We start from the raw sequence: 12,690 nt of genomic DNA, 5'->3' as shown, positions 1-12,690 counted from the left end.
TGGTATTTTTAGTAGAGACTGGGTTTCACCATGTTGACCAGGATGGTCTCGATCTCTCGACCTCGTGATCCACCCGCCTCGGCCTCCCAAAGTGCTGGGATTACAGGCTTGAGCCACCGCGCCTGGCCGAAACTTGATCTTATTCATCTTCAGATTCCCGGTGCCTAGAAGGGAGCTTGGCACATGGTAGGTTTTCAACAGCATTTATTAAAAGAGGCAATAAACAAATGAAGGAAGCAGAGGATTCTTCAAATACCCTCCTCTTCCTGCCCTGAAAGCAGTTGGCCCTGACACTCATACAGGGTGCACCTGGGGGGTGTCCCCTCTGTGTGGCCCGGAAAAGCACAGCCGTATCTGGATGGTGTCCTGATGGGTAGCATTCTAGAGGATATTAATAGATGTTTGATGATAAACGGACTCACTAGAACGGAGCCCCCATGGGGCAGGGGATTTTGTGTGCTTTGTTTCACTGCTATGGCCTCAGCTTTCGGAATATAACCCAGTGGGCACTCAATAAAGTACTAAAGGTCAGATGGGATTAGGAAATATGAGTAAAACAAAGTTCAAGTTGTAATTTCCTGCAGGACTTCTCAGAGCCTTTAATATGCCAACGTTTATGGTGAATCACACACAGTGGTCTTAAGTCCAGGACTCTGGTGCCTTATTGCCCTGTAGTTTCTGTGAAAATAATTAATTCAAAATCTAAGCTGTTGGAACTTTAAAATACCTTACACTTAAAGGAATGAGATTATGGGAGCTGAGTCATGGAAACAGGCAGCCATAACTCGCATTTCTGTTTTAGGTCGGCTTTTCCTTACCCACATTGTTTGTGAAATGTGGTAAATGACTAAAGGGTGGCAGGGCAGACTTTCCCTTTTAACTGTCAATCTTCATTATAGATGAACTTCCTTCTTTTCTCTATCACACAAAGCTTCCTATCACATTAGCTAGATAGAATGTTAAATACACAAATTAGAAAGGAAAATAAAACAAACTATATGAAAAAGAAGAAAAATTGTAACCAGCTATATTGTAACTCATAAACCAGCCTGCTATAGAAAATGTCATAGTTCTACTAAATTTCTTTGTTTTCCACCTATATGAGCAAGATCTTAATTATTATTATTTTTTGAAATGGAGTTTTGCTCTTGTTGCCCAGGCTGGAGTGCAGTGGCACCATGTCAGCTCACCGCAACCTCCACCTCCCTGGTTCAGGCGATTCTCCTTCCTCAGTCTCCCGAGTAGCTGGGATTACAGGCATGAGCCACTACACCCGGCTAATTTTGTATTTTTAGTAGAGATGGGTTTCTCCATATTAGTCACGCTGATCTCAAACTCCTTACCTCAGGTGATCCGCCCACCTCAGCCTCCCAAAGTGCTGGGATTACAGGCCTGAGTCACAGTGCCTGGCCACTTTTTTATTTTTATTTTTTTTTTTTTTAAGAGAGACAGTGTCTCGCTCTGTAGCCTAGGCTGGAGTGCGGTGGTGTGATGATGGCTCAGAGCAGTCTCCAACTCTTAGGTTCGTGCTGTCCTTCCACCTCAGCCTCCTGAATAGCTAGGTCTTCAGTTTCACACCCCCCCACCCCACCTGGCTCCAAGACTTTAACTTTTAATTTTGGAGCACTGACTCCTTTTCTCTGGAGCCCATGTTTCTGGATGGCTATTCCCAGATTTTTTGCTTGGATAAACTCTTTAAAACTGGATTCTGATCTCTTTGATGATTACAGGTCAACATTCCCCAGCTACCAGGCCTGCCTGTCTCTGATTGGACAGCTGTGTCAGGGATGGGCAAAGAGGCCCTGCAGGTGTACAAAGAAGCCACCACAGGAACCCAGGGCTAGGACAGTACACAGGTATCTCTTGTCCCAGGGAAGGCATCGCCCCAGCTGGGACACAAGGAGGTTGTTGGGCCATAGCAATGGGGACAGGTATAGCCCTTTTCCCCGTGTCACAGGAAAGGGGTCCCAGTCCAGACGCAAAGGGAGGATTCTTGGATCTTGTGCGTGAAAGAATTCAGGGCAAGTTTGTAAAGTGAAAGCAAGTTTATTAAGAAAGTAAAGGGGGAGGCGGGGTTAAAAGAAGTAAAAAAAAAAAAAAAAAAAGGTAAAGGAACAGTCAGTCACGGTAGCTCACGCCTGTAATGTCAGCACGTTGGGAGGTTGAGGTGGGTGGATCACCTAAGGTCAGGAGTTCGAGACCAGCCTGACCAACATGGAGAAACCCCACCTCTACTAAAAATGCAAAAAATTAGCTGGACATGGTGGCACATGCCTGCAATCCCAGCTACTTGGGAGGCTGAGGCAGGAGAATCTTGAACCCAGGAGGCAGAAGTTGCAGTGAACCAAGATCGCGCCATTGTACTCCAGCCTGGGCAACAAGAGCAAAACTCCACCTCAAAAAAAAAAAAAAAAAAAAAAGCCGGGCGCGGTGGCTCAAGCCTGTAATCCCAGCACTTTGGGAGGCCGAGGCGGGTGGATCACAAGGTCGAGAGATCGAGACCATCCTGGTCAACATGGTGAAACCCTGTCTCTACTAAAAGCGCAAAAAAATCAGCTGGGCATGGTGGCACGTGCCTGTAATCCCAGCTACTCAGGAGGCTGAGGCAGGAGAATTGCCTGAGCCCAGGAGGCGGAGGTTGCGGTGAGCCGAGATCGCGCCATTGCACTCCAGCCTGGGTAACAAAGGCGAAACTCCGTGTCAAAAAAAAAAAAAAAAGAAAGAAAGAAAGAAAGTAAAGGAATAAAAAATGGCTACTCCATAGACATGCCCATTTTTATGGTAATTTCTTAATGATATGCCTCCCCCTTTTAGACCATATAGGGTAACTTCCTGACGTTGCCATGGCATTTGTAAGCTGTCATGGTGCTGATGGGAGTGTAGCAGTGAGGACGACCAGAGGTCACTCTCGTGGCCATCTTGGTTTTTGGTGGGGTTGACCGGCTTCTTTGTGGCAATCAGCAAGGTCTTTATGACCTGTATCTTGTGCCGACCTCCTATCTCATCCCGTGACTTAGAATGCCTTAATCTTAATTGCCTGGGAATGCAGCCCAGTAGGTCTCAGTCTCATTTTACCTCGCTCTGTGGCTCAGGCTGGAGTGCAGTGGCACAATCTCAGCTCACCGCAGCCTCCATCTCCCAGGTTCAAGCGATTTTTGTGCCTCAGCCTCCCCAGTAGCTGGGACTATAGGCACGTGCCACCACGCCCGGCTAATTTTTGTATTTCTGTAGAGACCTGGTTTCACCATGTTGGTCAGGCTGCTTTTGAACTCCTGACCTCAGGTGATCTGTCCACCTCGGCCTCCCAAACTGCTGGGATTACAGGCTGAGCCACCATGCCCGGCATGAGACTGGGTCACAGAGAAACCTTGTAGAGGGAAGGTGGCCATCTACAAGCCAAGGTGAGGGAACAGAACCTTCGCTCGGAAGGAAACAAGCGGCTAATACCCTGACTTGCTTCTTCTGGCCTCTGGGATTGTGAGACAATCAGTTCCTGTTGTTTACGCCACCCAGTTTGTGATACTTTGATCCAGCTTCCCTGCTATTAAAAGTGATGGCAAAAACTGCAATAATGCTTTTGCACCAACCTAATGATAGAGCATGTGCTGGCTCCTCCAGGACAACCGCATTCCAGATGAAAAACGGGAAAGGGCAAGCTTTACCTTCACATGGTCAACCTGAAATTTGCACGCATCTTTTCTGCCACAGCTGGAACAGCCTCATCTGGCTTCCTGGGAGACAGGCAAGTGTGGTTTCCATTCTGCACAGCCCCTGGACATAATAAAAAGTCCTCTGTTCAAGCTGAGTGCGGTGGCTTCATGACTCTAATCAAGCACTTTGGGAGGCTGAGGTAGGCGGATCATGAGGTCAGGAGTTAGAGACCAGCCTAGCTAACATGGTGAAACTCCATTTCTACTAAAAATACAAAAATTAGCCAGGTGTGGTGGTAAACACCTGTAGTCCCAGCTGCTCAGGAGGCCGGGGCAGGAGATTGCTTGAACCTGGGTGGTGGAGGTTGCGGTAAGGTCGTGCCATTGCACTCCAGCCTGGGCAACAGAGTGAGACTCCATCTCAAAAAATAATAATAATAAAAGGAAAAGAAAGGGAGAGCCAATATTCGGCACAGCTACAGGTCTCTGCCACAAAATACAAATGTTTTCAGATGCAAACGTTGGGACACCCAGCCTAAGAGAAACAATTAGGTTTTTTTTTTTTTTTTTTTTTTTGGGCAGGTATCCCTTCGTCACCTATGCTTGGGTGCAGTGGCATGATGAGAGCTCACTGCAGCCTCAACCTTCCTGACTCAGGCGATCCTCCCACCTCAGCCTCCAGAGTAGCTGGGACTACAGACGCAACCACCGTGCCCGACTAATTTTCAAATATTTTTCGCAGAGATAAGGTTTCGCCATGTTGCCCAGGCTGGTCTTGAACTATTGAGCTCAAGCCATGCGCCTGACTCAGCCTCCCAAAGTGCTGGGATTACAGGTGTGAGCCACTGCGCCCAGCCACAAATAGGAAATTGACAATCTCACAGGATTTGACTGTAAGCGGAGAGGCAGGGGAGCCGAAGTGAGGCGCACCACGGCTCAGGCTTAGGATTTCTGCCGTTCTCCTGGCTCTGCCTCACACAGGCTGCTGGCTTCCTCCTCAGGCTGGAAGCCTGCCTGTGTAAGTCAGAGTCAAATCAGAAAACAGAAATCTCAAGTATTCGAAGTACAGGGAATTTAAGCTGGGGAATTCGCTGCCTAGGTGAGGGAGGTACAGAGAAAGCAGCAGGGAAGACGTGGGAACCCAGAGATGAGCACAGCTCTCTCCCAGGATGGTGGGACAAAGAGCAGAGATGCTGGCAGCTGGAGCCCAGGAGCAGAGGTCACCTCAGCAAAGCTGGGCCCAGCCCAGGCAGGTCTGGTGGCAGCCATGGAGGAAGTACGTAGGGAGAGAAGTACCTTTTGGAGGACAGGAGGGGGTTTCTCTCTCCTCTTGTCTTCCAGTCTCCCACTGGAAGCCTGCTGTCATCGGTGCCTGGGAAATCCAGCCTGCCCCTGCCCAGCCACGATACAGCAAGGAACAAATCTAAGGGCTGGAGCTCCTATGGGACGGGAGTGGGGAGATGGGGCTGGAGATTTCTGTAGGGCAGGCACACAGGGTCATAGGCGGCCTTTGAAGGGTTTTCCACAGGAGAACATGACCCAGCTTATATCTTGAAGCTTATCTCTGGCTGCTGAGTGGGAAACAGTTTGAAGAGGAGACAGAATGCCATCAGGGGGGCTAGAGTGGGTTCTGCAGGGGTTGACCAGGTAACCAGGCTGGGGGCAGTGGAGGAGCAGATGGGCTGAGATCAAGGGAGCCTTTCAAGAAAGACAAAATGGGAGTCCAGGTGCAGTGGCTCACATCTGTAATGCCAGAACTTTGGGAGGCTGAGGTAGGTGGATCACTTGAGCCTAGGAGTTCAAGACCAGCCTGGGCAACAGGGTGAAACCCCATCTCTACACACACACACAAAAAAAAAAATGCAAAAATTAGCTGGGGGTGGAGCTACTCGGGAGGTTGAGGTGGGAGGATCACTTGAGCCCGGGAGGTGGAGGCTGCAGTGAGCCGTCATGGGGCCACTGTACTCCAGCCTGGACGACAGAGTGAGACTGTCTAGAAAAATAAAATAAGCCAGGTGCGGTGGCTCAAGCCTGTAATCCCAGCACTTTGGGAGGCCGAGGTGGGTGGATCACGAGGTCAAGAGATCGAGACCATCCTGATCAACACGATGAAACCCTGTCTTTACTAAAAATACAAAAAATTAGCTAGGCATGATGGCACGTGACTGTAATCCCAGCTACTCGGGAGGCTGAGGCAGGAGAATTGCTTGAACCCAGGAGGCGGAGGTTTCGATGAGCTGAGATCGCGCCATTGCACTCCAGCCTGGGTAACAAGAGTGAAACTCCGTCTCAAAAAAAAAAAGAAAGAAAGAAAAAGAAAATAACACCCCCCACTGCTAAATTTGACTGGCTTAAAAAAATAAAATAGGCCGGGCGCGGTGGCTCAAGCCTGTAATCCCAGCACTTTGGGAGGCAGAGGCGGGTGGATCATGAGGTCACGAGATCGAGACCATCCTGGTCAACACGGTGAAACCCCGTCTCTACTAAAAATACAAAAAATTAGCTGGGCATGGTGGCTCGTGCCTGTAATCCCAGCTACTCAGGAGGCTGAGGCAGGAGAGTTGCCTGAACCCAGGAGGCGGAGGTTGCAGGGAGCCGAGATCACGCCATTGCACTCCAGCCTGGGTAACAAGAGCGAAACTCCGTCTCAAAAATAAATAAATAAATAAATAAAATAAAATAAAATAAAATAAAATAAAATAAAATAAAATATAAAAACAAGCTTTGAGCAGTGGCAGTATCGTAGCCAATGAGGTTTATCTGAGGCATGATTATTGCTAATTGAAAACTTTTCCCAATACCCCACCATGATGACTTGAAAAATGGTCAGCATTGGCAATTTTTGACATTCTCTATGGAGACTGAATTTAAAACAACTAACTAACTAAATAAATAAAAATAAAAACAAAAGTTTTTAAAGAATTTCAGAAGTATTTGTCTTTGAAATAAAAGCTGGGCATAATGGCTCATGCCTATAATCCCGGCACTTTGGGAGGGTGAGGTGGGCGGATCACAAGGTCAGGAGATCGAGACTGTCCTAGCTAACGTGGTGAAACCCCATCTCTACTAAAAACATTAAAAAAAAAAAATAGCCAAATGCGGTGGCACGTGCCTGTAGTCCCAGCTACTTGGGAGGCTGAGACAGGAGAATTGCTTGAACCTGGGAGGCAGAGGTTGCAGTGAGCCAAGACTGTGCTATTGCACTCCAGCCTGGGCAACAGAGTGATTTCATTTCAAAAAAAAAATTAATTAATTAATTAAAAATATGATTCTTTTTCGAAACGGGGCCCTTTCTCCTGTGCAGGTTGGAGAGCAATGGTGCAATCTCAGCTCACTGCAACCTCTGCATCCCAGATTCAAGCAATGCTCCCACCTCAGCCACCCAAGGGACTATAGGCAGACTCCACCAAGCTAAGCTAACTTTTTGTATTTTTATTAGAGATGGGATTTCACCATGTTGGCCAGGCTGGTCTTGAACTCCTGGCCTTGGTGATCTATCTGCCTCGACTTCCCAAAGTGCTGGTATTACAGCATGAGCCACAGTGCCTAGCCATAAATACAATAATTTTTTTTTTTCTTTTTGAGATGGAGTTTCGCTCTTGTTACCCAGGCTGGAGTGCAATGGCGCAATCTTGGCTCACCGCAACCTTCGCCTCCTGGGATCAAGCAATTCTCCTGCCTCGGCCTCCTAAGTAGCTGGGATTACAGGCACGTGCCACCATGCCCAGCTAATTTTTTGTGTTTTTAGTAGAGACGGGGTTTCACCATGTTGACCAGGATGGTCTTGACCTCTTGACCTCGTGATCCACCCACCTCGGCCTCCCAAAGTGCTGGGATTACAGGCTTGAGCCACCGTGCCTGGCCACAATAATTATTATTATTATTATTATTATTTTTTTTTTTGAGACGGAGTTTCGCTCTTGTTACCCAGGCTGGAGTGCAATGGCGCGATCTCGGCTCACCGCAACCTCCGCCTCCTGGGTTCAGGCAATTCTCCTGCCTCAGCCTCCTGAGTAGCTGGGATTACAGGCACGCACCACCACGCCCAGCTAATTTTTTGTATTTTTAGTAGAGACGGGGTTTCACCATGTTGACCAGGATGGTCTCGATCTGTTGACCTTGTGATCCGCCCGCCTCGGCCTCCCAAAGTTCTGGGATTACAGGCTTGAGCCACCGCGCCCGGCCAATAATTATTTTTTAAAGAAAATTTAGTGCTTCATTGATTTAAAGAAAATTATCCTTGGTATTTTAGTGTGGGAATACATCAAAGCATGACTATAACTGTCTTAAAAGCAGATACTGTTTTGTGATATCAGCACATCTAGACATCCTGCCATCCTAAGAGTTCGCCCTTGCAGGCATAACTAAACTGCTTCCTTAGCCAGAAGCATCCCGTGACCACGAGTTGTGACTGGCAAGGAATGTGTCTTGCTAGTTTAAAGATGCGGTTGATTTTATTATTCTTTTTTTTTTCTTTTTTTTTTTTTTTTTGAGACGGAGTTTCGCTCTTGTTACCCAGGCTGGAGTGCAACGGCGTGATCTCGGCTCACCGCAACCTCCACCTCCTCGGTTCAGGCAATTCTCCTGCCTCAGCCTCTTGAGTAGCGGGGATTATAGGCACGTGCCACCATGCCCAGCTAATTTTTTGTATTTTTAGTAGAGACGGGGTTTCACCATGTTGACCAGGTTGGTCTCGATCTCTCGACCTCGTGATCCACCCGCCTCGGCCTCCCAAAGTGCTGGGATTACAGGCTTGAGCCACCGCGCCCGGCCTTTATTATTTTATTTTATTTTATTTTTTGAGATGGAGTGTCACTCCGTCATCCAAGCTGGAGTTCAGTGGCGTGATCTCAGCTCACTGCAAACTCTGCCTCCCAGGTTCAAGCAATTCACCAGCCTCAGTTTACCGAGTAGCTGGGATTACAGGCACCCACCACCACGCCCAACTAATTTTTGTATTTTTAGTAGAGACGGGGTTTCTCCACGTTGGCCAGGCTGGGCTCAACTTCTTGACCTCAGGTGACCTGCCCGCCTCGGCCTCCCAAAGTGGTGGGATTACAGGCGTGAGCCACCGCACCTGGCCACAGTTAATTTCAAAATGGTGTCATCCTGACTCTCTTATGCTCCTGTTTCCCTAACAGTGTCACCGTGGACCCAGGCTCTTGCCATCTTTGCACTCTGCCAACCTCAGTGTGTTGCCCCCTTCCTCCTGCCCCCCGCCTGGCTGGCTGCCTCCTTCATCTCCCTGGAGAAGACTCTGAGACAGAATTTGAAGGCAGGTAATCCACACGGGAGGAGATCCCAAGAAAGACGAGTAGGGGAGCGGGGAAGTGAGACTGGGAGGAGAATGAAGCCAGAACAGGGGATGTTCACGGACAACTGGCGCCAGATCCTACTAGGGAGCTCAGAGTGAAATCGTCAAAGCTGCTCCATCTAAGGTGAGAATGCTGCCCATGCACCTTCCATGCATGTACCCAGAGAACATCTAGTGTGCACAGGTAAGGGCTACTCACATTCACTTCTCCGTATCACCAGAGCCAGCTTGTAGGCAAATAGCCTGTTGCAGGGCAAGAGTGACGTCATCATGAAATGAAACTGCCAAGATGACCAGTGTCTGATTCCCGCATACCACAGTGTTTTGCAGCAATTTTATTTTATTTTTTTAAGATAAGGTCTCACTCTGTCACCCGGCTGGAATGCAGTGACCCAATCACTGCAGCCTTGGCCCCAAGACTTAAGTGATCCTCTCGCCTTAGCCTCCCAAGTAGAGGGGAATATAGATGCATACGAGCACACCCGGCTAGTTAAAAAAATTTTTTTGCACGTACAGGATGTTACTCTGTCACCCTGGCTGGAATCAAGCAATCCTTCCACCTCAGTCTCCCAAAGTGCTGGGATTACAGGTGTGAGTCACTGTACCTGTCCAACAAGTTCTTAAATTCTGCAGCAAGTCCTTAAGACAATGACCGTAGCATGGATAATTCTTCATAAAAATGCTAATCTGGACTCCCCGGTGGTCAAGAGCTTCAGAATGTCTGAGGCGTGACCAGCTGCACGTCTTTACCCTAAAAGCTTGCTATAGAAAGGGTATTTTCTACTGGTGCAATGGCTCATGCCTGTAATCCCAGCACTTTCAGAGGCTGAGGCAGGCAGATCACCTGAAGTCAGGAGTTCGAGACCAGCCTGGGCAACATGGTGAAACCCCTCTCTACTAAAAATACAAAATTAGCTGGGCGTGGTGGTGCATGCCTGTAATCCCAGCTACTCAGGAGGCTGAGGCAGGAGAATTACTTGAACCCAGGAGGTGGAGGCTGCAGTGAGCCAAGATCACGAACTTACACTCCAGCCTGGGCAACGAGAGTGAAACTCTGTCTCAAAAAAAAAAAAAGAAAGAAAGAAAAAAAGGACATTTTCTGGAGGCAGGTACAGGGATGCACCATCTTGCGATTGCTCGAGATCTCACTTCTGTTTGCAAGTCCCCATTTTCGTTCCAAGAAACTGGAGTTGTCAGCCTTTCTTTGTCCCCTCAGGTCCCTCGGGCTTCGGTGGTAGTTTACATAGGCCAGCTCACCACAGGACAATGATACAGAAGCACAAACTCAAAATGACACCTGGACACTCCCATGTACACACCCCTCCTGCATACAGCACTGGAGCACACACATCTGTGATGCACATACGCATTCCAGAGCACACACCCCGTCCCCCTTCCCGGTAGAACAAACATACGTCTGTAACGGCTTCTTACTCTGGTTTGGCCTGGGCCTGACAAAGGCTAAGGCATAGGCCAGCCATGGTGGCTCATGCCTGTAATCCCAGCACTTTGTGAGGGTAAGGCAGGTGGATCATCTGAGGTCAGGAGTTCGAGACCAGCCTAACCAATATGGTGAAACCCCATCTCTACTAAAAAATACAAAAATTAGCCAGGCATGGTGGCACACACCTGTAGTCCCAGCTACTGGGGAGGCTGAGGCAGGAGAATCCCTTGAACTAGGGAGGCAGAAGTTACAGTGAGCTGAGATTGCGCCACTGCACTCTGACCTGGGCAACAGAATGAGACTCGGTCTCAAAAAAACAAACAACATCAACAAAAAGACTAGGGCATTAAGGGTTTATGACAGTAACTGTACTCTTAGAAGCCCCTAGAATGGAATCGCTGGCAGATGCTGCAGTACACCGAGAGTTAGTGGGGATCCAGGACAGCCCCCTTCCCGAAGTCACACTTGGACTCTCCAGCCCAGGATGCAACATCCCAAATTACCAGCAGGGGGTACCCAAGAGCCATGACTGTCTCCAGCTGTTTTCTGGGCAGTTGCCAGTTGTGAGAGTGTCTCTGGGTGCGTCTAAAGGAGAGGACAGATCTCAGGGCCTCCTCTTAGGGGTTGAGTTGAGTATGGTGGACACACTCACCACCAGTTCTAGGGACTGCCTCACTCAGGCTCCAATGCCCTGGCACAGAGCTGGTACTCAGTTCCTTCCTGTTAGAGTGGATGAATTAACAATGAATGAACAGATGCATGGATGATCGGGAAATGAAGAGAGAGGAGGGAATTCAAGAGAAAGAAGGTAAAAAGAGAAGGGTGGCCGGGCGTGGTGGCTCAAGCCTGTAATCCCAGCATTTTGGGAGGCCAAGGCAGGTGGATCACGAGGTCGAGAGATCGAGACCATCCTGGTCAACATGGTGAAACCCCGTCTCTACTGAAAATACAAAAAATTAGCTGGGCATGGTGGCACGTGCCTGTAATCCCAGCTACTCAGGAGGCTGAGGCAGGAGAATCGCCTGAACCCAGGAGGCTGAGGTTGCGGTGAGCCGAGATCGCGCCATTGCACTCCAGCCTGGGTAACAAGAGCAAAACTCCATCTCAAAAAAAAAAGAAAGAGAGAAGGGTGGACTCCAGAGATCAGGGGGGAGTTGGAGGAAAGAAATACAGGCAATGGCAGGGAGGAGTCAAGGAGTTGGTGAGCGACTCAGGGGCAGGAACTGTCTACCAGCCTCCAAGCCTTGGCCTGACTGTCTCCCTCCCAGATGCCTCCCACTGCTGCCCTCTGCAATGTTCATCTTTCCAGGAAGCCCTCTCTGAGCACCTCCCGATGGGGACCAGTCCTTCCTGCCTTTGTGCTTCCAAAGCTCTGTGGCATCATAGCAGGGGCTCTCTGCTCCGGCTGAAATGTGGGCAGTTGTATCAAACAGACCCAGATTTGATTTGAATTCCTGCTCAACCATGACTGTGTGATCTTTGTCAAGACACCTAACCTCTCTCTCTCTTTTTTTAGACTAAGTTTCATTCTCATTCTGTCACCTAGGCTGGAGTACAGTGGTGCAATCTCTGCTCACTGCAACCTCCGCCTCTTGGATTCTCACAATTCTCCTGCCTCAGCCTCCTCAGCTGGGATTACAGGCACTCGCCACCATGCCCAGCTAATTTTTTGTATTTTTAGTAGAGACGAGGTTTCACCATGTTGACCAGGATGGTCTCGATCTCTTTTTTTTTTTTTTTTTTTGAGACGGAGTTTCGCCCTTGTGACCCAGGCTGGAGTGCAATGGTGCGATCTCGGCTCACCGCAACCTCCGCCTCCTGGGCTCAGGCAATTCTCCTGCCTCAGCCTCCTGAGTAGCTGGGATTACAGGCACGTGCCATCATGCCCAGCTAATTTTTTGCACTTTTAGTAGAGACGGGGTTTCACCATGTTGACCAGGATGGTCTCGATCTCTTGACCTCGTGATCCACCTGCCTCAGCCTCCCAAAGTGCTGGGATTACAGGCTTGAGCCACCACACCCGGCCTAATTTTTGTATTTTTATTAGAGATGGGGTTTCACCATGTTGGCCAGGCTGGTCTCGAACTCTTGGCCTCAAGTGATCCACCTACCTCGATCTCCCAAAGTGCTGGGATTACAGGCGTGAGCCACGGCATCCGGCCTGAGATGCCTAACTTTTCTGTGCCTCCGTTTCTTCACCTAGGGTAACACTAATAGCTTCCTCACAAGGTTTTTGGGAGAATTCAAGGAGATAAAGCACTGGGCACTGGGCTTGGCCCATA

General features: G+C 49.0%; 1 non-coding gene across 1 annotated transcript; it reads left to right on the top strand.

Annotated features, from left to right (window-relative positions):
* The first annotated feature begins 6,370 nt into the window (after positions 1-6,370).
* LOC120366277 (U4 spliceosomal RNA) lies at positions 6,371-6,511 on the top strand. Its single transcript, XR_005581004.1, has one exon. It is a non-coding gene; the product is annotated as a U4 spliceosomal RNA (small nuclear RNA).
* Positions 6,512-12,690: the final 6,179 nt, after the last annotated feature.

The sequence above is a fragment of the Saimiri boliviensis genome, chromosome 11 (genome assembly GCF_048565385.1).
Source record: "Saimiri boliviensis isolate mSaiBol1 chromosome 11, mSaiBol1.pri, whole genome shotgun sequence".
NCBI lineage: Eukaryota > Metazoa > Chordata > Mammalia > Primates > Cebidae > Saimiri > Saimiri boliviensis.
This window is presented reverse-complemented; position numbering and strand designations above follow the sequence as displayed.